The following is a 23,836-nucleotide window of genomic DNA, read 5'->3' on the forward strand; positions in this document are numbered from 1 at the left end:
TAAACCAGGAACACTGATTTATATGCCAATATGATGTTCTTCACCTGAGTACCATTCAGGGCCTTATTTTTGCATATCATATGCTCTTTTCCTCTTTCTTTACATCAGAATAAGCATTATACTTCTTAGCTAGAATAATAATAGAAGATATTCTGAGACTCAATCAATGAGGGGAATAAACAATGTTGAAATAGTAGACTCCTGAGAACAAAATGTGTTTTATTAAAGAAACATTCTCCCAAGCATTGTAAGTAAATTTACATTAAATATTAAAGCTTTCTAAAGAAAAATCTATTTACTCACTTAAAAAAAAAAAAAAAAGAACACTGCAAAGTGCCCTTGCTGTTGCTACTGAAACTACTTTTGTCAAGACTATCCCTCTAATAACCATCCTTCTGAGTGCTATAATTTTAGCCCTTACTGGCTCATTCAGTATTAGACTAAACTCTAGGAATAACAATAAACTGTTCAGCATTTAGAACAACAAAGACAGTAGAAACACATTTTCTGGTATAATTCTCCTTATCTTAGTTTCTGTTAGTCTTATTAAGAAAAATAGTCTTGGATTTAAAGTTTCTATCATTTGTCCAGGTCTAAAATGATGTTTTCTAAAAACATTTTAATACAGTCAATTAAGTCACTTTCTTCTGTGCCAGTCAAAGTCCCAGAGAGACTATAATGATGACCTCAGTTTGCGAATGATGGCAACCACCATTGAAGAGAGGAAATTAGTTTATATTTGAATAGGATCCTTTTTTTTTCAAGTACAAAATTAGTACTCTCTCTCCCCCTTAGCACAAAATGTACTTGCTAGGATAGATTCAAGCTTCCTTTACTCAGCCTTCCATCTGGCTTAATCTCGGCTGAAGGGGAGAATCACAAAGCAGATGTCTGTCAAGGACGATGGTCTGACCTCTTGGTTTAGAAGGCGGGGTGGGCAGTAGCTTCTACTTCTCCACTGGCTTCTTCCTCCAGACATAATCTCCATTTAGCCCGTTGCTTTAAGAACATGGGTTCCATTTTTTTGTTGTTGCCTGAGGTTTACTAAAAATATTACAGCACAGCAGAAAGATTCAAACGGCTCCGTGTGGTGTTTTGAAATCATCCCTCCTGTAGGCTGAGTGACCTGCACGTTGGACAGACTGCCAAAGTCCAAGAGCTTCAGCCTTTCCTTAGCGTCAGGATCTACTTCAGTGATTTCCTGATCCCGGGCTGAGACCTCAGTCATGTAATTATCTCTCCTCTCCCTCGCCTCCTCCTGCAGCTTGATGGAGATACGTCTCACTGGACCACTCTGAATCTGCTTCATCAGATGTGTGACATAGCCTGCGATCTTGCTGTGGAGCTTCTTGCTGGGAAGGATGGCGAGCTCCTCGCACATGCGCTTGTTGGTGTGGAAGTCGTTGCCCAGGCGCGTGTAGTACTTCTCAGTGATGACCTGGGCCGCCTTCTTCACGGTTCTGGTGCGGACATGGCCCGTGTTGGAGGTCCTTGGTAAAAGAGGTCCATTTCTTTATTAGATGACAGACTTTAGGTCTCTGGAGTATTTTTCAGAGAAGAATTTTTGCTTTTCAAGAACAGCTACACAAAATAATCTTGAGCCAAAGTATTCTTTCTTTAGATTTCTACCAGAAGGGGAATAGAACTACAAAGTTTTATTTTCAAAACGCTCATGTTCAAGTCAATAAATATTTAAAGTCTATAAAGCACTGTACTAATGAGAAGACAGGGATTAGAAGAGTTAGTAAGATCGAACTGAAAAATGAAGACAAACAAAACGCCATATTTCTGCCTTCCAGTACTGATATCTTGTTGAAGAGATGAGGACATGTCCTAATAATCTGGTACAAACTGAGTTGTACCAAGTGATGCAAAGGAAGCTCAGACTCATTGGGGGTGGTAGGGGTGTGATTATCGGGGAAAGCCTTTTGAGTGTTGACCATTGAGTTGAAGCTCCGAGGTCTTCAACAAAGTGGAAGAGCATTACAGACCCAAGAAGGAACTTGCACCAAGTCCCAGCAGCTTGAGGGCTCAGATTCCATTCTAGGAAAAAGGCTACAATGAGGGATTTATAGAGGATGTGATGGGTTGAAGTGGGAGATAAAACTGTAAAAAGATGGAATGCCTTACTTATCCTTTTGTAAATTTTTTGGTCATTATTGCAAGTACATAAACATATATTCCCTTTCCAGAATGTGTCGTCCTACCATAACACTATCCAGAATCCAGAAAATGATGCCAAACAGTTCATGCGTTTCCCCTTGGCAACACTTCATCCTGTAATGAGTGCATATCAGGGGGTCCCAAGTCAGTCTCCCCTCTTTAGCTTCTGGTACCTTTTCTCTTCACCATGGCTTTCTAGATCAGAGGCCAGCAAACATTTTCTGAAAAAGGCCAGATGGTAAATATTTTAAGTGTCACAGGTCAAACATTCTTTTTTACAACTACTCAACGCTGCTGTTAAAGAATGAAAGCACCCATAGACAATAGCTAAATAAATGGTGTGGCGTTGCTCTGATAAAACTTTATTTAAAAAGCAAATGGCAGGCCAGATTTGGACCACTGGTTATAGTTTATGGACCCCTGTTCTAGGACTATCAACTCCTTTGTCTTCTCCAAAGGATCTTAGTTGTTCCTACTCTCTGTCTTCAGTCAAGACTGCTAGTTATTTGAAATCATCAGATTTCCAGTCTTGGTGAATCTGGGGTAGGACCTGATTTTGGAGGCAAGGATAAAAAGGATGGTCTTTTCTTGTTTGAACTTCAAGATGAAGGATCTAGAAGACAAAACTTTTAGCACAACTCTAGGGTGTTACTGTGTTTGAAGTGTCTCTCTTTTTTCTAGTTTTGCCAAAGACATCTTTCTGCTAATTTAGCTCATTTGGGCCAGGGCTTGAGAATGGAACTAGGTGTGCAATATATTCCAAGAAAGAGGTCAGCCAGAAGTAGAAAGATGGGAGATGAAGAAAAATACCATTTTGCTATATTTGTAACCCCCAAACCTAGTTTTTGAGTGCCCACTATTTGTCAATCCACGAATTTTCCTTTAATTTAACTATTGTAACATGGGATCCAAAAATAATGAAGCTTTTCAACTTAATCTATACACAGTGGAAAAATCCATTGGAGATTGTTGATCAGGAGAATAAGTGTTCAGAATTTTTTATAGAAAATATAATTCTGATAACAGGGTACAGTATAGAAGAACAAGTGGGCTTTAGTTAAAAAGTCTCAGTGGTTGCCAAGGGTTGGAGGGAGGGAGGGAGGAATAGGCAAAAGTCGGATTTTGAAGGCAGTGAAACTGTTCTGTATGGTATTATAATGGTGGCTACATCTGATACATTGGTTCAAACCCATAGAATGTGCAATACCAAGAGTGAACCCTAATGTAAATTATGAATTTTGGGTGATTATGGTGCATCAATGTATGTTCATCAATTGTAACAAAAGTACCACTCTGATGCAGAATTTGATAAAGAGGGGAGACTACACTTGTGTGAGGGCAGAGGGTATATGAGAAATCTCTGTACCTCCACTCAATTTTGCAGTGAACCTGAAACTGCTCTAAAAATTAAATTCTCCTTTAAAAGAAGTCTCTGACAAGGAATAATCCCAGATTTAACTTGTGAGATGGCATACATAGGTGCCACTTATGGCCCTCGGAGACACCCTTAGTAAGCACACAAAGACAAAATTTCCAAAGGACAGAGTAGGGTTGGAAGAGATGCAAGGCGTTTGCCTTAAGACTGTAGTCTAGACAGAGCGCCACTCTGTCGGTCAAGCAGTATGCAGATTGTACTTTCCAAAATGACTGCAACAAAAGCTCCCATCCCACATTTCTTCTTCCTATGTGATGCTGTAGCTCCTCCCATAGAGGTGTAGGGGCTTTGCTTCTCCACTTGAATCTGGCAACAGCAGAACTGATGCTATGGATCTTCCAACGTTAGGACATGAAAGTCTGTATGGATTTCACCTGGAGCTCCTGGGACACTGTTCTGGAACTTAGCCACCATGCTATGAGGAAGTCGCAAGGCCACACAGAGGTCAGGTCTAACTTTCTGGCTAAAGCGCCTTTTGAGGTCCCAGCCAGTAGCCAGCATCAACCTCCTGACATGTGAGTAGGTGAGTCACAAGGTGACTCTAGCCCCAAACACCATCTGCTGCAATAGCATGGGAGACCCCACCCCCAAGCAAACACTGCCTAACTGAACCTAGTCAACCCCCAGAACAATGAGAGAAAATAATAAAGCGATTTTTGTCGCTTTGATGTGATTCTTTACACAGCAATAGATAAGCAAATAAGAACAAGGGGTACAAAAAGAGAGGCACAGCTGGGTAGTTGCTGCTGTTTAATATATCAGTAGAAAATAATAGTTAATAATATCATGTCTAGTTCTTATGTTCACTTTTTAATATTTTGATCAAGTGATCCAAGATTCCTTTAAAGGGCCACTATATTCCCCATCTTTCCTAAGTGTGCTAACAGGATTGACAAGATCTGGCTTCTCCAATGCAAATGGTCTACATGAGCCAGAAGCCTGGGAACGTACACATCATGCTCAAACGACTATCCATGTATTCAATTTAAAAATAAAAAAACATTGCTCATCACTCCATAGGTACTAGGCTGATACACTCAAGTCACAAGATATCAAACCCTAGAGATACAATGCATTTTTAAATTTTGCAAAAATTGCCTTTTTATCCTTAACGCATTAATTCATCTTTTACTTAAAAAAAAAAAAATCTTACTGATGCAGTCGCATATCTCCTGGGATCACTAAAAATCTTGATAAGGCCCTGTGGCATGTACTTTAACCTAATTATAGCAGCAACTCCAATGGCCTCTCATTCACTTGGATGCGAAGAGATGCATGACTTAACAGGGTCACATTCTTGGGCTAATTCCACTCTTCAGTCAGCCAAGAGGCAGCTGCTTGAGTGTGTCCAAGGATGTAGAATGTGGCCACTCCTGCTTCCATGCCAACACCCACCCCTTCATTCTCTACAAACAAAATTCTCTCCCACTTAAGGGCAAAGGATAGTATCACCTCTCTGGCTTCGGCTACCCATTCCTTCCTCTAATTTGTATAACCACATTCATCACTTCTCTCCATGCATGACCTGAGATAATGTGTCTTTTCAACTTCATGTCAAAATCTTCATCTTTTTTCTGAAGCCTACCACTTCCCATCTTCTCAGAGACTTTCTCCATAAATAATGCTCTCTTTTCTGTATCTTCAACCGCTTCCTCTTTCCTGACACTTGACCCTCTGCCTATAATTTTTAAAAAATTTTCCCATTCTAAAGATGAACTCCTCCTTGTCCTTGTATCTCTTTAGATACCTCCCTATCTTCCTTTTCAACCAAACTTTTTGAAAAGGTTGTCAATATTTGATTTCCCTTGCTCAATTCCTATTCATTCTTCGTTCTAGCATCATCTCAATATTTCCTACATCATTTGAATGGTTGGGGTCACCAATGATTTTCGGAAATTATTCCAAGACTTATTGACTTGCTCTTTGTAAATCTTCAGAGATTCTCAACCATTTCATCCTTTGGAAATAACCGATCTTCCTTGTTTTCCACATCACTCTCTCCTAATTTGACTTGACTTCCCTCTCTTCCTTCCCTCCCTCCTTCCTTCCTTATTTTGTCTTTTCTCTCTCTCTCTCTCAACAATATATAGGGTCTTGTATTAGTCAGCTCAGGCTGCCATAGCAAAATGTTATAGATTGGGTCACTTATAACAGAAATTTATTTTCTCAAAGTTCTGGAGACTAGCAGTCCCAGATCAGGGTGCCAGCCAATTCTGCTCCTGGTGAAGTTTCCTTTCCTGTCTTGCATATGGCCACCTTCTTGCTATATTCTCACATGGAGTTTCCTCTGTGCATGCAGAGAGTAAACAAGAGATCTCTCTCTCCTCCTTTTATGAGACCAACAGTCTATGGAATTCGGGCCCCACGCTTAACTCTTTTAACCTTAACTTCCTCCTAAAGGTCTTATCTCCAAATACCGTCACGTTGAAAGTTAGAGCTTCAACAAATGAATTTGGAGAGGGGACATAATTTAGTCCATAGCAGGTACAGTCTGTCACATAAACAGTAGACAGAGGCACACAGGTCCACGTTTGCTTGCAGGCTGGGCACCTCTCTCTTTCCCCTCTGATGCCCTTAGTGAGTTGTTGGCATTTACTTTCACACCTGTTACTTCAGAATCCCAAGATGGTTGCTACATCCTCAGAGGTTTTCCTTGAGAGGCTGAAACCAGGCAAACCTATGAGGCAAGTTCCTTTTTTTAGGAGCAAGAAAAATAATAGCGGCCCTCAGACTCCCTTTATTTCTTCTTAACCAGAACTGCCTCACATGCATCTCAAGGGCAAGGGGGATTTCCACAATTGATTTAGTCTAATCAACATCCACTTTCCCTGGGATAATGGAGGGGTGATTCTACAGCACACAGAGTTCTGATAGTCATGCAGGCAGGAGGACATGGCTGAATTCTATCTTTCTGACTGCCCTCTCTCAGCCTTCTTCATAAAAGCCTCTTGCTTCAACTGGCCCCTTAAATTTTAGTCTCCAGGATTCTTTTTTTTTTTTGCGGTACGCGGGCCTCTCACAGCTGTGGCCTTTCCCGGACCGTGTCCCCTGAATCGGCAGGCGGACTCTCAACCACTGCGTCACCAGGGAAGCCCAGTCTCCAGGATTCTTTATTTGGACTAATATTCTCTCTGTACTCTTTTCCCAGGTAACCTCATTTATGCCCACTGTTTGCATTATGCCTTAAACATTATAAACCCCCAAATCACTTTCTCTAGTCTAGAAATCTTCTATTGGCTAAGCTTATATATATATATCTAAAGGTCTTCCTGGCATTTTTACCAGGATTTTTCACAGACATCTCGAAGTCAACATGTTGAAAAATGAAACTCGTTTCCGTTTCCAATGCCACACGTTCTCCATCTCTTTAGTACTCTCTCTGTTGTTTGGTGGAACGTCTCATACCGATTTACCCAAGCAAACAAACCACTATTATCTTAGGTGCCTTCCACTCCCTTACCTACCACGTCCATTTAGTTACCAATATCTCACAATTCTCTACACTTTTTTTTATCCCTACTACCACACCTTCCTCCTTTAGCTTCATTTCCTACTATTTCCTTTCTGTCGTATTACAGTATTTATCAATCTAGGACCTGCTTCTAATAATGCGTACCTTTGTTTGCACGTCTTTCATGACTGCCAAACTTTAAGGTACAAGAGGGCATTTTTACATTCTTTTTTTTTAACATCTTTATTGGAGTATAATTGCTTTCTAATGGCGTGTTAGTTTCTGCTTTATAACAAAGTGAATCAGCTATACATATACATATATCCCCATATCTCTTCCCTCTTGTCTCTTTTACTTTCTTGTACCCATTGCAACCTGGTACATGGCAAGCCCTCATGAAACTAAGTTCAAGTCAGCGACCGAAACTCATATATATAGAAATGATGGTGCAATGTCCTTGCACTGGGCTTTCTTGCTCTTCTCAACGTAAGATACTTGAGGGAAGAATCTTTGCTATTCCCTTCCTCTGTAACTTTCCAAAATACTGAGTGCAGTGCTTTTTACTACTGATGACAAACACATTCAAAAATATCAATAGATTAACTCCAAAAAACAAAGCGATATGCTCTATAGTTGTGGATGGACATGGCATTGATATGTTTTTCCATGTTGTATGCAGTGCTTTCCTGTCTGCATTACACATGGACTCCCTGGAGTTGGTCACCATCAGAGTGTGTAATTCTGTAAAATGGAATCTTGGCTCAGATCAGGTCTGTGGTGACTTCTGGATCTCATGTCTTGTGATTCCATGATTATAAGATGACAGAGAAGCAAGTTCATTTTGACATAAATAAGCCCATGAACTGGGGAAGGAAGAGTGCTGTCCCTGATGATGTTCTGCAGTAACCATTTGGCTCAAAAAAAGAAAATAGTTTATTTTTAACACTAGGGGATAAATCTTAATCTTCGAAGTTCTCAAAGGTATGATTTTCTTTTTGGAAAACACTATTTAAGAACATCAATATACCCCTTTGAATTGGGGTCAAAATTTGATGACATAGCATTAATGATTATGTCAGAACTACTGGAACAAATTATAGGTATTGAGATAGTCTTTCTTCAATGAAATTTTATCAGTGTAACAGCTATTTCCAGAATACACCCCCATAATTAAAACTAAGATAGGATATGGGATCAAAATACCAAAAAGAGTTGATCATACTGAAACGGAGCAGGACCCTATGGTCCTTGCCCCCCATGTCCTCAGCCTGCCTTTCGTCTGTGAAAAAAGTTTAGCCAAAGAACAAGTTTAATCAGAAAAATGATTAAAGGAGAAAATGCAGAAACAAATGGTAACAAGAAGACTAAATAATAGTAGTTTAGTCATTAAGCAGAGTCAAGGGCCTTTAGTTCCTCCTCAAGGGCTATAGATAATATTCTGAGCTGTATCCTGTGAGCTGTCTTATAGTTACTGAGACCCGCACCAGGTGGAAGAAGTTAACTACATAACGACCAGGCTGTAGTCATGACATAAGCTGCCACAGTTCCGAGAACCGGCCTCAAAGAAATGGGAACAAACTGACCCTGGAACTAAAGACTAACTGTTTTTTTTTTTTTTTTTTTTTTTTTTGCGCGGTACGCGGGCCTCTCACTGTTGTGGCCTCTCCCGTTGCGGAGCACAGGCTCCGGACGCGCAGGCCCAGTGGCCGTGGCTCACAGGCCCAGCCGCTCCGCGGCACGTGGGATCTTCCCGGACCGGGACACGAACCCGCGTCCCCTGCATCGGCAGGCGGACTCTCAACCACTGCGCCACCAGGGAAGCCACAAAGACTAACTGTTCTTAAAACAATCAAGATGATGCTGATTAGACCAGTGCATGACCAATCTCACTGTCAGAGCTGACTGCTGTTTCTGCATGGAGCCCCCTTCCTCTATCCATAAAAGCTCTTGCCCCCTGATTGTCAGCGTGGGGCGGGGTCAGCCTTTGGACAGGCATCTGCCCTCCTCATCCCCCTCCACACACTGCTGGCAACTGAAATAAAGCAAACTTTCCTTTCCACCAACCCGGCCTCTTTATTGGCTTTTGAGCAGTGAGCAGCCAGACCCCACTTTAGGTTACAATATCACATTTAAACTTATTTTGACTAAGTTGAGTGAAATTTGCTATCCTTCTAAGAACACGTGATTTTCAATTAAATTACTAGAAATAAAAAATAAATTAATTATCCTCTCTAAGGTCTTATTTTCATTCCATTATTGACCTCCTCCTTGCTTTGAAAGTTTTGCACTTGAGGGCTTCCCTGGTTGCGGCGCAGTAGTTAAGAATCCACCTGCCAATGCAGAGGACACGGTTTTGAGCCCTGGTCCGGGAAGATCCCACATGCCTCGGAGCAACTAAGCCCATGCACCGCAACTACTCAGCCTGCGCTCTAGAGCCCGCGAGCCGCAATTACTGAGCCAGCATGCCACAATCGCTGAAGCCCGCGTACCTAGAGCCTGTGCTCTGCCACAAGAGAAGCCACCTCAATGAGAAGCCTGCGCACCACAACGAAGAGTAGCCCCACTCGCGGCAACTAGAGAAAGCCTGCGCACAGCAACGAAGACCCAACGCAGCCCAAAATAAATAAATTAAATTTTAAAAAGATTTGGGCTTCCCTGGTGGCGCAGTGGTTGAGAGTCCGCCTGCCGATGCAGGGGACACGGGTTCGTGCCCCGGTCCGGGAAGATCCCACATGCCGCGGAGCGGCTGGGCCCGTGAGCCATGGCCGCTGAGCCTGCGCGTCCGGAGCCTGTGCTCTGCAACGGGAGAAGCTACAACAGGGAGAGGCCCACATACCGAAAAAAAAAAAAAAGAAAGTTTTGCACTTGAAATTACCCTCTTTACTCATAAATTTTTCTCATCTTTCTGAAAGTATGAGGAGAAATACACTTTATTTATACAGTGTTTTACCATCTGCAATGTCTTTTTGATCTATTTAACTACATCTAAACCACATGTTAATCTCATGAAGCATATAAACCAGATATAATTTCACAGATGAGGAAACTGTCACCTTTACCCAAGATCACATGATTAGAAAGTGATAAAACCAAGAGAAGACTCAATATCATTTGATATTTAGTCTACTGTTCTTTGCAACTTGGCAACCATTCCAAACTCAAAAAGTATATCTCCCTCTGCCTTTTATAAAACAGCATTAAGATCGCACTGAGATGCACAGAGTATAAAATTGCTTGTATACTTTTGATCTTTTCTTTCTTCTTGCCATTTCAGTTTTGAAAGGGCAAACCTTGGGAAGGTATCTCAGGTTTATACAATGAAAACTTTACTTCTCAACACTTGGGAAAGTCTAGTCAATATTGCGGAAATAGAAAAAAAACTTCTTCATGGAATATTCATAAGACAAATGTATTTTTAAAACTTGCAAAGCTGGCTGAGCTACAACCTCACAAGTGATATTTCAAAACATGTCAGAGGTCTTCTGCTTGTGGCCATAACAAAGTAACAAAGTAACAAAGTAACTTGTATCAGACTAATCCTCTCACCAGAGACAACTATAAAACTGAACAAAATATAGGAAATGATTATTTTTTAGATGTTAGACAATAGGCAACACAGATCTGTGATCCCCAAGGGGAGCAGGGGAGCCTTAAGATGAGCATCACAGTTATACAAGCTTCTGCCTGGAGGCATTCTGCAAATGGTAGGGCGGGGGTGGGGCGGGGAGCCCCAGCAGGGTGCAGATGTCTCACTGGGCAGAGAAGGCAGATGTCAAAGCTCTGGGCTACAAGGGTGGCTGGAAATTGTGGGGCAGGAATGAAGAGAAGGGAATCATACAGAAATGAAGCTCCAGAATTCTGCACGTGGTTCGCCTTACTCTTTGGTGCAATACAAAAGTGTGTATGCATAGGGCAGAATCCATGAGGCAGGGCAAAAAAAGCTATCAAATAAAGAAAAATTACTGGGGAAATTTGAGTTGAAAAACGATTAGAACTCACCTAGTCTGGGAGACACTTGAGTACTGACCAGAGGGGAGACAACTCGTTAAATATCCCTGACATTCAATGGAGACACAGGGAAGGTCATGCTAATCTAGTTCCACAGTAAAAACTACTCTGAAGTGTCCCTAACAAAGCATAAAAATTATCCTTGAATAAGTTCAGCTTAAGTAATTGAATTACTTATCTGCTGGAACAAAATTCAATATTCTGTTAAGGAAGAATGTAAAAGCCAGCTCTTTAGCAACATAGCATCCATAGTATCCAGTATATAACAAAACATTACTAGACATTGTGAAGAAGCAGCAAAATGTGATGCAGAACCAAAAGAAAAGTCAGTCAATAGAAATGTAAATTGTTTATTTTTAGCAAAATGAGAGAGATCTCAAAAAACTTTGAATGTTTTGAAGTATGATAGCTTTTTTGGAAAAGACTTTTTCCAAAATAGATAAAGGTACAAAGAGAAAAAATTTTAAAGGAGTCAGAAAGAAAAAAAATAAAAAGAGCAACCACTAACCTCATTAGAAACAATGTAAGCCAGACTACATTAGACTGACATCTTTAAAGTACTGAAAGGAAAAACTAAACCTAAAATCTTGTAAATATCCTCCAAACATGTAGGAAAAATAGACATCTTTAGGCAAACAAATACAGAAAGAATCTGTCATCAGCAGGCAAGCACTACAAGATATATTAAGAGAAGTTCATACTAAATGAAAAATGTTTCCAGATGGAAATTCAGTCTACACAAAGAATGGAGAGTTCCAAAAAAAGTAAATATGTAAATAAATATAAATTATTTTCTCTTGTGGCTTAATTCCAGAGAAAAATGGAAGTATGCCGTTACAAGTATACTTGTATACAGTATATATGTATATGACAGTATATATATATATATATATATATATATATCACTATATATATATATATAGTGGTCAGTAAAGAATGAATATTGTAAACTGAAGAGCAGCCAATTTAAAGAAGAAAGCAAAGAGAAGAGGCATAGCTGAGAAACTAGTAGAGGACATAAAATTGTATTTTTAAAAATATTTAATCCAAAAGCAGGCAAGAAAAGAAGAAAAAGATCTAATGGGACAAAAACATAGTGAATACAAGATGGCATATTTAAACACAATCAAGTATTTGGTAATTGCATCAAATGGCACTAGACTCTAATTAAAAGGAAAGGATTATCAGACTGAATTTTTTAAAAAGCAATATGCTGTTTATAAGAGAGAAAACGATGGAAGAAGGTATACCTCTTAAATATTCAGATGAATGTTGGGCTGGCTATATTACTATCAGACAGATTAGCCTTCAGGACAAAATAATGTTTTTAGAGGTAAAGAGGGACATTCTGTAATAAAAACGTGGTCAACAAGAAGACATTAAAATCATAAATGTGTATACACCTAATCACAGAAATTCAAAATACAAGAAGAAACAAACTAATAGAGGCTTCCCTGGTGGCACAGTGGTTGAGTGTCCTCCTGCCAATGCAGAGGACACGGGTTCGTGCCCCGGTCCGGGAAGATCCCACATTCCGCAGAGTGGTTGGGCCCGTGAGCCATGGCTGCTGAGCCTGCATATCCGGAGCCTGTGCTCCGCAACAGGAGAGGCCACAACAGTGAGAGGCCCGCGTACCGCAAAAAGAAAATTAATGGAACAGAATGGAGAAATAGGAAATTCCACAACTAAAGTTTTAGATATCAATACTCTTTCCTCAATGATAGAATAAGTATACAAAATGCTCTGTGTGGATAAAGAAGACTTGAACAGCACTATCAATAACTTAACTAACACAATACACATTTTTTTCCCAAGTGATCATGGAGAATTCATCGATATAGACCATACACCATGTCACAAAACAAATTACAAAAAAATTTAAAGAACTGAAATCATGAAGGGTACATTCTCTGACAACAGAGAACTTAAATTAAAAATGATTGAAAAATAGATATCAGAAAATTCCCAAATATTTGGAAATTAAGAAATCTATGTCTTAACCCCTTGCTCAAAGAAGAAATTAGAACATATTCTTAAGTGAATGACAATAAAAATATCACTATCAAAATTTGTGGGATGTAATGTTTGGGGGAAATTATATATCTCTACTTGCCTATATGAAAAAGAGGAAAGGATTAAAATCAACAGTTACTGCTTTCACCTTAGGAATCTAAGGAATGAAGTCTAAACCCCAAATAAGCAGAAGGAAGGAAACAGTACTGGTAAGAGTGGATATCAGTGAAGTAGAAAACTGATGAATAAAGAAAATCATGAAATCAAAATTTGTTTCCTTGAAATGTTAGCAAAATTGATAACACCCTACCTTAACTGATTAAGATAAAGACGGAGAAGGCACAAATTATCAATACCAAGAAAGAAAGAAAGAACATCAATAATGATCCATAGACATTAAAGGAATAATAAAGTTTATGAATCATTTTATATCAATAAATTCAACAATTTAGATTAAAGGGCAAATTCCTTGAAAGACACAAATTACTAAAACTGGCATAAGAGGAAACAGAAATCTAAGTAACCCTACAATAATTACAGACATGTATTTTTATTCAAAAACCTTCCCAAAGTAAACTCCAGATAATTTTATTCATGGATTCTACCAAACAATTAAAGAAAACATAATATCAATTTTACAAAATGTATTGGAGTTCAAAACATGATTTTGTCTTTATTCTTTGATTTTAAGAGTAGCTCACTAGTTTTAGAGATTGGCCCAATCTCTAAGTGATGTGACAATCATGAAAATCTTAAAAACTGTGTTGAGAAAGTAGATAAAACTAAATGAGAACAAGAATCTAATTCAAAACACTGATATTTGTCATTCTTTCCTAAGCTAGGCAGGAAGCTGAGGGCACTAAGTGAGAGTTCAGATAGGATTTACCATGCTCTGTCACAGGTATCCTATACTGAGTTGAAACTATATGATCCTAGTATCCTGCCTCCTTTTTCTCTTCTCTTTCATATGAGTCATTTAAATTTGCAGTATCTTCTCTCTTCTCCCATTCCCAGCAAAGAAGCCACTACCTCAGCCTGGATGTGGAGAGAGGCCAGGGAAGCTTCTATGAAGACGTGATGCCTATACTGAGCCCAGAAGGAGGCACATGTGTTGTATGCAGAGGAAGCAGCCAAAGAAGCCAGGAAAGCAGCATGGCCAAAGGCACAGAAACGAGAAAGCTTCCATTTAAAGAACTGTAAGAGGCTCCTCCATATTGGACCAAAGAGCAATGCAGAGGTGGGGGAACGGGGCAGAGGGGTCAGGGTAGATCATAGATCACATCTGAACGTGGCATCCTCCTGAGGATTTTATCTTCAAAAACAGGAAGTTACTGAAGTATTGCAAACATGATCAAATTTGCAATGTGTAAAGAATACTCTGATCATGCATTTGAGGGAGGGTGGACCTGTTCATCAGATATCGCAGTAGTTCAGTGCAAGATGATGAGGTCCTCATCAAAATTAGAGACAGTGGAGAACAGAGAGAGGGATACATATGGATACAGTGGCAGAGTCCATAGGACACAGTGACTGATCCAACATCAGGGGTGAGGAAGAGGAAGGAGTCTAGCTGATTCTAAGGCTTCCTGCTCAGATGGCTGTGTGGATAGTATGTCCTTTACTAAGATGAGGTCTCACTAGGGGACTAGGGAGTTACTATGCTTGCACTTGTGAATTGATGAGGTTTGAGGTGAAGTGTGAGGTCTGATAGGCATTTGTATATATCCTGCACTCAGGAGAGAGGACTAGAGACTGATATTTCGGTTTCATCAGCACATGAAAGGAATGTGCAACCAAGGTATACGTAAAATGAGAAAAAAAGATATATGTGGCTGATGTAACCATGTGAATGGGAGAGATCTCCAAGATATAGAAAGAGGACATTACATAAGTAGTGTCAGAGGGAATTTTCATGTTATATTTATAAATATATCATTTCTATGTAAGCAAGAAACTTTCCTGGTTCCAGATCTAAGTTGTACATTCCTAACTCTGAGAGTGATTTCAAGGATGACATCTTTTACTCCTAAAGGAAGCTACTGGAACAACAATAGAAAAACTAACAGTCAGTGATTATCTCTTGATTATAAAATATTAGGGAAAAAACATTCAATGTATATGTACTAATGATGGAGACACCATATGTGCAGCAAGAGTCAATTCTCCTCTAGCCAATAAATTGTACAATAAACTCCATCTTCTCTACAAATGTCATGACCAACACCTCCTCCTTCTGGTCTTCTACTGTCATAGTAATACCCCACAAAGTTCTGTAAAGCAATCTTTTTTTTTTTAACATCTTTATTGGAGTATAATTACTTTGCAATGGTGTGTTAGTTTCTGCTTTATAACAAAGTGAATCAGCTATACATATACATATTTCCCCATATCTCTTCCCTCTTGCATCTCCCTCCCTCCCACTCTCCCTATCTCACCCATCTAGGTGATCACAAAGCACTGAGCTGATCTCCCTGTGCTATGTGACTGCTTCCCACTGTCTATTTTACATTTGGTAGTGTATATATGTCCATGCCACTCTCTCACTTTGTCCCAGTTTACCCTTCCCTCTGCCCATGTCAAGTCCATCCTCTAGTAGGTCTGTGTCTTTATTCCTGTCTTGCCCCTAGGTTCTTCATGACCTTTTTTTCTTTAGATTCCATATATATGTGTTAGCATATGGTATTTGTTTTTTCTCTTTCTGACTTACTTCACTCTGTATGACAGACTCTAGGTCCATCCACCTCACTACAAATAATTCAATTTCATTTCATTTTATGGCTGAGTAATATTCCATGGTATATATGTGCCACATCTTCTTTATTCATTCATCTGTTGATGGACACTTAGGTTGCTTCCATGTCCTGGTTACTGTAAATAGTTCTGCAATGAACATTGTGGTACATGACTCTTTTTGAATTATGGTTTTCTCAGGGTATATGCCCAGTAGTGGGATTGCTGGGTCATATGGTAGTGCTATTTTTAGTTTCTGAAGGAAACTCCATACTGCTCTCCATAGTGGCTGTATCAATTTACATTCCCACCAACAGTGCAAGAGGGTTCCCTTTTCTCCACACCCTCTCCAGCGTTTACTGTTTGTAGATTTTTTTGATGATGGCCATTCTGACAGGTGTGAGATGATATCTCATTGTAGTTTTGATTTGCATTTCTCTAATGATTAGTGATGTTGAGCATTCTTTCATGTGTTTGTAGGCAATCTGTATATCTTCCTTGTAGAAATGTTTATTTAGGTCTTCTGCCCATTTTTGGATTGGATTCTTTGTTTTTTTTGATATTGAGCTGCATGAGCTGCTTGTAAATTTTGGAGATTAATCCTTTGTCAGTTGCTTCATTTGCAACTACTTTCTCCCATTCTGAGGGTTGTCTCTTCATCTTGTTTATGGTTTCCTTTGCTGTGCAAAAGCTTTTAAGTTTCATTAGGTCCCACTTGTTTATTTTTGTTTTTATTTACATTTCTTTAGGAGGTGAGTCAAAAAGGATCTTGCCTGATTTATGTCATAGAGTGTTCTGCCTATGTTTTCCTCTAACAGTTTGATAGTGTCTGGCCTTACATTTAGGTCTTGAATCCATTTTGAGTTTATTTTTGTGTATGGTGTTACGGAGTGTTCTAATTTCATTCTTTTACATATAGTTGTCCAGTTTTCCCAGCACCACTTATTGAAGAGGTTGTCTTTTCTCCGCTGTATATTCCTTCCTCCTTTATCAAAGATAAGGTGACCATATGTGCATGGGTTTATCTCTGGGCTTTCTATCCTGTTCCATTGATCTATATTTCTGGTTTTTTTTGCCAGTACCATACTATCTTGATTAATGTAGCTTTGTAGTATAGTCTGAAATTAGGGAGCCTGATTCCTCCAGCTCCGTTTTTCTTTCTCAAGATTGCTTTGGCTATTCCATGTCTTTTGTGTTTCCATACAAATTGTGAAATTTTTTGTTCTAGTTCTGTGAAAAATGTCAGTGGTAGTTTAATAGGGATTGCATTGAATCTGTAGGTTGCTTTGTGTAGTATACTCATTTTCACAATGTTGATTCTTCCAATCCAAGAACGTGGTATATATCTCCATCTGTTGGTATCATCTTTAATTTCTTTCATCAGTGTCTTATAGTTTTCTGCATACAGGTCTTTTGTCTCCCTAGGTAGGTTTCTTCCTAGGTATTTTATTCTTTTTGTTGCAATGGTAAATGGGAGTGTTTTCTTAATTTCACTTTCAGATTTTTCATCATTAGGGTATAGGAATGCAAGAGATTTCTGTGCATTAATTTTGTATCCTGCAACTTTACCAAATTCATTGATTAGCTCTAGTAGTTTTCTGGTGGCATCTTTAGGATTCTCTATGTATGTATGTATAATGTCATCTGCAAACAGTGACAGCTTTACTTCTTGTTTTCTGATTGGGATTCCTTTTATTTCTTTTTCTTCTCTGATTGCTGGAGCTAAAATTTCCAAAACAATGTTGAATAATTGTGGTGAGAGTGGGCAACCTTGTCTTGTTTTTGATCTTAGAGGAAATGGTTTCAGTTTTTCACCATTGAGGATGATGTTGGCTGTGGGTTCGTCATATATGGCCTCTATTATGTTGAGGTACATTCCTTCTATGCCTACTTTCTGGAGGGTTTTTATCATAAATGGGTGTTGAATTTTTTTCAAAAGCTTTTTCTGCATCTATTGAGATGATCATATGGTTTTTATTCTTCAAATTTTTAATATAGTGTATCACATTGATTGATTTGCATATATTGAAAAATCCTTGCATTCCTGGGATAAACCCCACTTGATCATGGTGTATGATCCTTTTAATGTGATGTTGGATTCTGTTTGCTAGTATTTTGTGGAGGATTTTTGCATCTATGTTCATCAGTGATATTGGCCTGTAGTTTTCTTTCTCTGTGACTTCTTTCTCTGGTTTTGGTATCAGGGTGATGGTGGCCTCGTAGAATGAGTTTGGGAGTGTTCCTCCCTCTGCTATATTTTGGAAGAGTTTCAGAAGGATAGGTGTTAGCTCGTCTCTAAATGTTTGGTAGAATTTGCCTGTGAAGCCATCTGGTCCTGGGCTTTTGTTTGTTGGAAGATTTTTAAACACAGTTTCAATTTCAGTGCTTGTGATTGATCTGTTCATATTTTCCATTTCTTCCTGGTTCAGTATCGGCAGCTTGTGCATTTCTAAGAATTTGTCCATTTCTTCCAGGTTGTCCATTTTATTGGCATAGAGTTGCTTGTAGTAATCTCTCATGATCCTTTGTATTTCTGCAGTGTCAGTTGTTACTTCTCCTTTTTCATCTCTAATTCTATTGATTTTTGTCTTCTCCCTTTTTTTCTTGATGAGTCTGACTAATGGTTTATCAATTTTGTTTATCTTCTCAAAGAACCAGCTTTTAGTTTTATTGATCTTTGCTATTGTCTCCTTCATTTCTTTTTCATTTATTTCTGCTCTGGTCTTTATGATTTCTTTCCTTCTGCTAACTTTGGGGGTTTTTTGCTCTTCTTTCTCTAATTGCTTTAGGTGTAGGGTTAGGTTGTTTATTTGAGATGTTTCTTGTTTCTTAAGGTAGGATTGTATTGCTATAAACTTCCCTCTTAGATCTGCTTTTGCTGCATCCCATAGGTTATGGGTCATTGTGTTTTCATTGTCATTTATTTCTAGCTATTTTTTTTATTTCCTCTTGATTTCTCCAGTGATCTCTTGGTTATTAAGTAGTGTATTGTTTAGTTTCCATGTGTTTGTATTTTTTACAGATTTTTTTTCCTGTAATTGATATCTAGTCTCATAGCATTGTAGTCAGAAAATACACTTGATACGATTTCAGTTTTCTTAAATTTACCAAGGTTTGATTTGTGACCCAAGATATGGTCTATCCTGGAGAATGTTCCATGAGCACTTGAGAAGAAAGTGTATTCTGTTGTTTTAGGATGGAATGTCCTATAAACATCAATTAAGTCCATCTTGTTTAATGTGTCATTTAAAGCTTGTGTTTCCTTATTTATTTTCATTTTGGATGATCTGTCCGTTGGTGAAAGTGGGGTGTTAAAGTCCCCTACTATGATTTTGTTACTGTCGATTTCCCCTTTTATGGTGGTAGTATTTGCCTTATGTATTGAAGTGCTCCTATATTGGGTGCATAAATATTTAGAATTGTTATATCTTCTTCTTGGATTGATCCCTTGATCATTATGTAGTGTCCTTCTTTGTCTGTTATAATACTCTTTGTTTTAAAGCCTATTTTGTGTGATATGAGAATTGCTACTCCAGCTTTCTTTTGATTTCCATTTTCATGGAAATCAAAAGTTTACAGTTTTCTTGTATTTGCAAAGGTAATTTATTTTTATATTCTTTTTCTCAAAGGGGTCCCCCAAATTACATGAGATGCAGCACACCTGTACTGCCCCTGGTAAGGAGTATAGTTCAAATGTTATAGACAATAGATTAGTAAGATTAATCTAATGTTTTTTCATTCATCAAGTTAAATTAATATATTTGAGACCTGGTTTTCACACTCAACTCTTCTGACTTTAGGGTCTGTGACCTTCTAACTACAACTGGAGTTTTCTACCCTGTCTGTACACTTGAATTGCCCAATGGACATCCAGGGTTGAGAATCACTGCCTTACACTCCTTTTGTTAACACTTCTTATAGTTAAATACAGATTAACAATTTGAAAAAAATACATTCTCAAGGAAATTTCCCAAAAGGCAAAATGGTGGAACAAAGAAATGAAATCTTTGCATTTATTTTTCAAGTAATTGGTTCACTGATGATTCAACTGTGCCTTTTGTTAATGAGTGTTAATGAACATTTAATCATACAAAGATAAGTTGTTTCTTCTTATCTGGAAAAATTCTAATGTGGCAAACAGACTATATTTGTTCTGCAATCATTTATTGATATTTTTTCTGACTTGGAATACATAATTATATATCTAGTAACTCTCTGTGTTCTAATCTACATACGTTTGAATCAAATGATTTTTATTCAGGTTTTATTCAGTTGCCCTTTGAGTCTTCCATCAAGGACCACCGTCTCCACTGGCATCTTCACTTCACTGATGTGTTGTCTCTTGCTCTGCATTCTAGGTATGGAGCAGAAAAGCATTTCCCTCAACAGTTGAGCATTTATTAGCTTCCATTGCCTAATAGAAGCATTAACTTTGCTTATAAAAGCTATTTTTTCAACCTATCTTTTCAACAGTTAACTTCCATTTCTAATAAGGAGTAGAGAAATAAGAGCAATTATATGTGAGAGAAATTATTTGCAGAGTTCCAAACTCCCCTGGTTCCCTTGGGCAAATAGTCCGCTCTTGTTTTGTTACTCACTTTATCCATTTACGGTGGTACTTCTTACCTTCCATAAATGATTATTTTTCTCCTTTTTAGGCAACTCAGAGAACCTGTGATGTAATGAATAGAGTAACTGACTAAAAGATGTAGATTCTGATCCATCTGAAGTGCTGTGTAAAATTGGCAAAGGTGATTAAACTCTCTGAAACTCGGTTTTTAAAATAACTGTGAAGTTAGAATATAAATATGACTTCAGCCTAACTCACAGAGTTGGTCAATAAACAAATGTGATATTTGTATCATCTTTTATTTGACAGGAAGATATTTGCTCTTTGACTGAATGCGCGCAAATTTAGAAAGCTGTACTATGAAGTATACTCCAAATGAACAATTTATCCACCTAATCTTTTCACCTGAGTGTGGTAAACCACAAGAGGCCAGATGTCTTTCTTCACTAATTGGAAAATATTATAGATATTCAATATTTCCTTTCACTTAGAAATGTCTCCTAGGAAGATATGTATTACCATATTTTGAGAATACGAAGTTTCTGAATGGTTAAAAATCTGATTGGCTTTGAGTAATTCAAGGCCACTATTGATTGTTACACATGAGTATCTGTAAAATTAATTCCTTGTACTACATTATTTCTCAAAGTAACTTAAGCCAGTAACTCCAAATATGTGATGGTAAAAATCACAGCAAGGGCTAAATGTTCATTTAAATGTTACAGCCCAAACTGATACTCACTTGAGTCATTGAATGAGACAGGAAACACAGACATTGTTGAGTAGACTAAACCTCTCATTTGACAGATACTGAAACAGATTAAGTGGTTCTGTCAAGCAGCCGTTGTGTTGTAGAATTGGAATTAGAACCCTTAAATCAAAATGTAGGGCTCTTTTAACTACTCCATACTAACTATGGAGATATTCCTCTGAAGTTTCTCACTAAAATAGCAAATATTTAAAATTGCATGGGTTAGGGAAAGAATATGTTTAAAAAGTAAGAAGGCAAAATATTTAGATTTTTATCAAAGCTTTAACAAAGATTTTCATTTTGTCATTTGATATCATAGGAGAGATGTTTCATTGATATACTACCTGAGTTCTTGGTTCCAGCATAGATTTTCCTCGTAGACTATTAAAGCCTAGTTAAAACATATTTAATTTAGTTGCTTACTCATATTTGCAGCACTGGTCTCAAGTTGAGATTTAATTATAGAAAGCATTACACTAAATTAATCTCATTGGAGTTCATTTTATTATTCTTATGTAGCAAATTTCAAAAAATTCCCTTAAAAATAAAAAAGAGCAGAACAATTTCATATAAACTCTTTCCCAGTGGATCAAACACTTTGAAATCCACTAAACAGCCTAACGGGGCAAACATTTTCCCTTGTTCAGGGCCAGCATTTAAGTGCACATTTTCAAAGTAATGATTACCAAGATGTTAGTCGTGTTAAATATTGTCAGTTCTGCAAAATTGCATGTGGGGTATTCTGGGCATTTTTAATCTGGGCAAAATGTAAAGCAGGGGAAATCACCTAGAAAATTTAGCAAACATAGACTTGGCTTTGCCACTGGAGTGGGAGAGAAGACACTTTACACTGTTGCTCATGCTACAGCTGTCCCCAAATTCCTGTGTGGCAATTGCAAAGAGGAATGCTTTCCTCATAAATGTGTAACTCCAAGGTTATGGCCTTTCCTTTAAGAAGTAGCCTTCCTCCCAGTTGTTCACTCTTCAGAGGGGGTTGCAGGAGCTGGCTGAATACTGCCATACCTAAATAGAAATTGTTTTTTCTGATAAAGAAAAGAGTTCCCAAACATCACGACGGTAAAAGGGCCCGATGCTGCTTGAGCCCCAGCTCTATCATTGATGCTGGACAATCCCGCTGTCCCCGCTCTGGGACTCGGTTTCTTCTTGTGTAATATGATGATCACTATGACCCACTCGGTGCCGGCTTTGAATCCTCCCAAGTGTCCGCCTTCATTGTTAAAAGCAGGCTGCTTCTTCACCAGAGACTAAGATTACACCAGAAGTCAATGTTTTGTTTTGTTAAATTCAGTGCTACAACCCTTTCTCTGTGAATCAATGAATGAATGAATGAATGGAATATGAATAATGACACATATAGGGAGACAAGGGAATTAGAAGGCTGCATATGTGGTCGTTCATTATAGAGTGGCTAATGACCTCAATTACTACAAGGTGTGTCAGATTCAAAGGAGTGAACACGAAGCGTGTTTTCTAAAAAAAAAAAAAAAAAAAAAAAAGCCCATTTGAAGTAAATTATTTTTGTGAGGTATATTGTTTGCTGCTCTCTTTCTGTTTCACATAGACAGAAAGAGCATATTATACTTTCACATAAAAGCCGCTCAGAAAACAAAAGTGTGACAGGAGGAGTTCACTTTCTGCAGTAGGATGCATCTGGTGAAACATTCCATCCAGTTTTTAGAAACAAATCATCCACTGCAATCACTATGCTGTAGTCTAGAAAGAACAGAGCACCAGGAGATGGGAAAACCTGGATCTGTACCCCCCGAAGGAAGGGGTCACATTTTCTTGGTTTATTTTACCTTCCTAGAACTTAGCTTGGTGCATGGCACATAGAGAGTACTCAAAATGAGGACTGCTGCTACACACTCTGCTGCCTCCGAGGTAAGTGTCCTGGTCCAGGACACTCTGGGAAACAGAAGTTGAGGCAGAGCTGTGTGCTACGGCTTCCCTGGGAGGTCCCACCCCAAGGCAGTAGGAATAAGGGAGAAACAATGAGAAACAAATTGAAGGTGGTACATATGCTGCAGAGACAGCTAGTTCCCAGCACGTGATGCCATCCAAATATGCCATGTAGAAACCCTGAGCCTCAGATCCATCCACCAGAGGAGAGGAATTTATTTTTTCAGCTCCTATTTGTGTCCTATCCCTCACTTTACCCGCGGCAACACTGACTGTCCCACACCTGAGCACTGTGACCTGGCTTTGCTGGAGCAGCCATATTGCACCGCCTACAGTACAGCGCCTCACCTGAGCCCAGGGGGAAGGGAGGAAGCCGGACCACGGCTAAGCCAGGCTGACCTTCGACGCAGGGGCAGCTCTTCCTTCAGAGGCGTCATGGACGCCGTGCCCAAGGCCAGCACCCCCGGCGCACCCACCCCACCAGGAATGGAGGCTCAGTGGGTCTCTCCACTGAGCCGGTGGCCAAGTCCCAGGAAGCAGGCAAAGCTAAGCGTATCCGGGGGCGGGTTGGGGGTTGTTGAACGGGGTCAGGAACAGTGTGGCATTTTAGAAAATTATCTGACCCAGGTCTCGGTTTCTTCAGCTCTAAAATGCTGATCACATACATGTCCTCCCATGTCGTAAGAGTACCATGAGGATAAAAATGAGAGTCACGAGACTTCAATCTTCTCACCCTTCTCCTCCCTCTGTTGCATGCATCCTGCGAACCTCCAACACAGGAAGAATGCCCCCAGC

At 39.0% G+C, this 23,836-nt stretch overlaps 1 pseudogene; it reads right to left on the reverse strand.

Annotated features, from left to right (window-relative positions):
* Positions 1-1,073: 1,073 nt before the first annotated feature.
* Positions 1,074-23,478, reverse strand: LOC131754948 (small ribosomal subunit protein eS17-like; annotated as a pseudogene).
* Positions 23,479-23,836: the final 358 nt, after the last annotated feature.

Source organism: Kogia breviceps, chromosome 4 (assembly GCF_026419965.1).
Source record: "Kogia breviceps isolate mKogBre1 chromosome 4, mKogBre1 haplotype 1, whole genome shotgun sequence".
Classification (NCBI taxonomy): Eukaryota; Metazoa; Chordata; class Mammalia; order Artiodactyla; family Physeteridae; genus Kogia; species Kogia breviceps.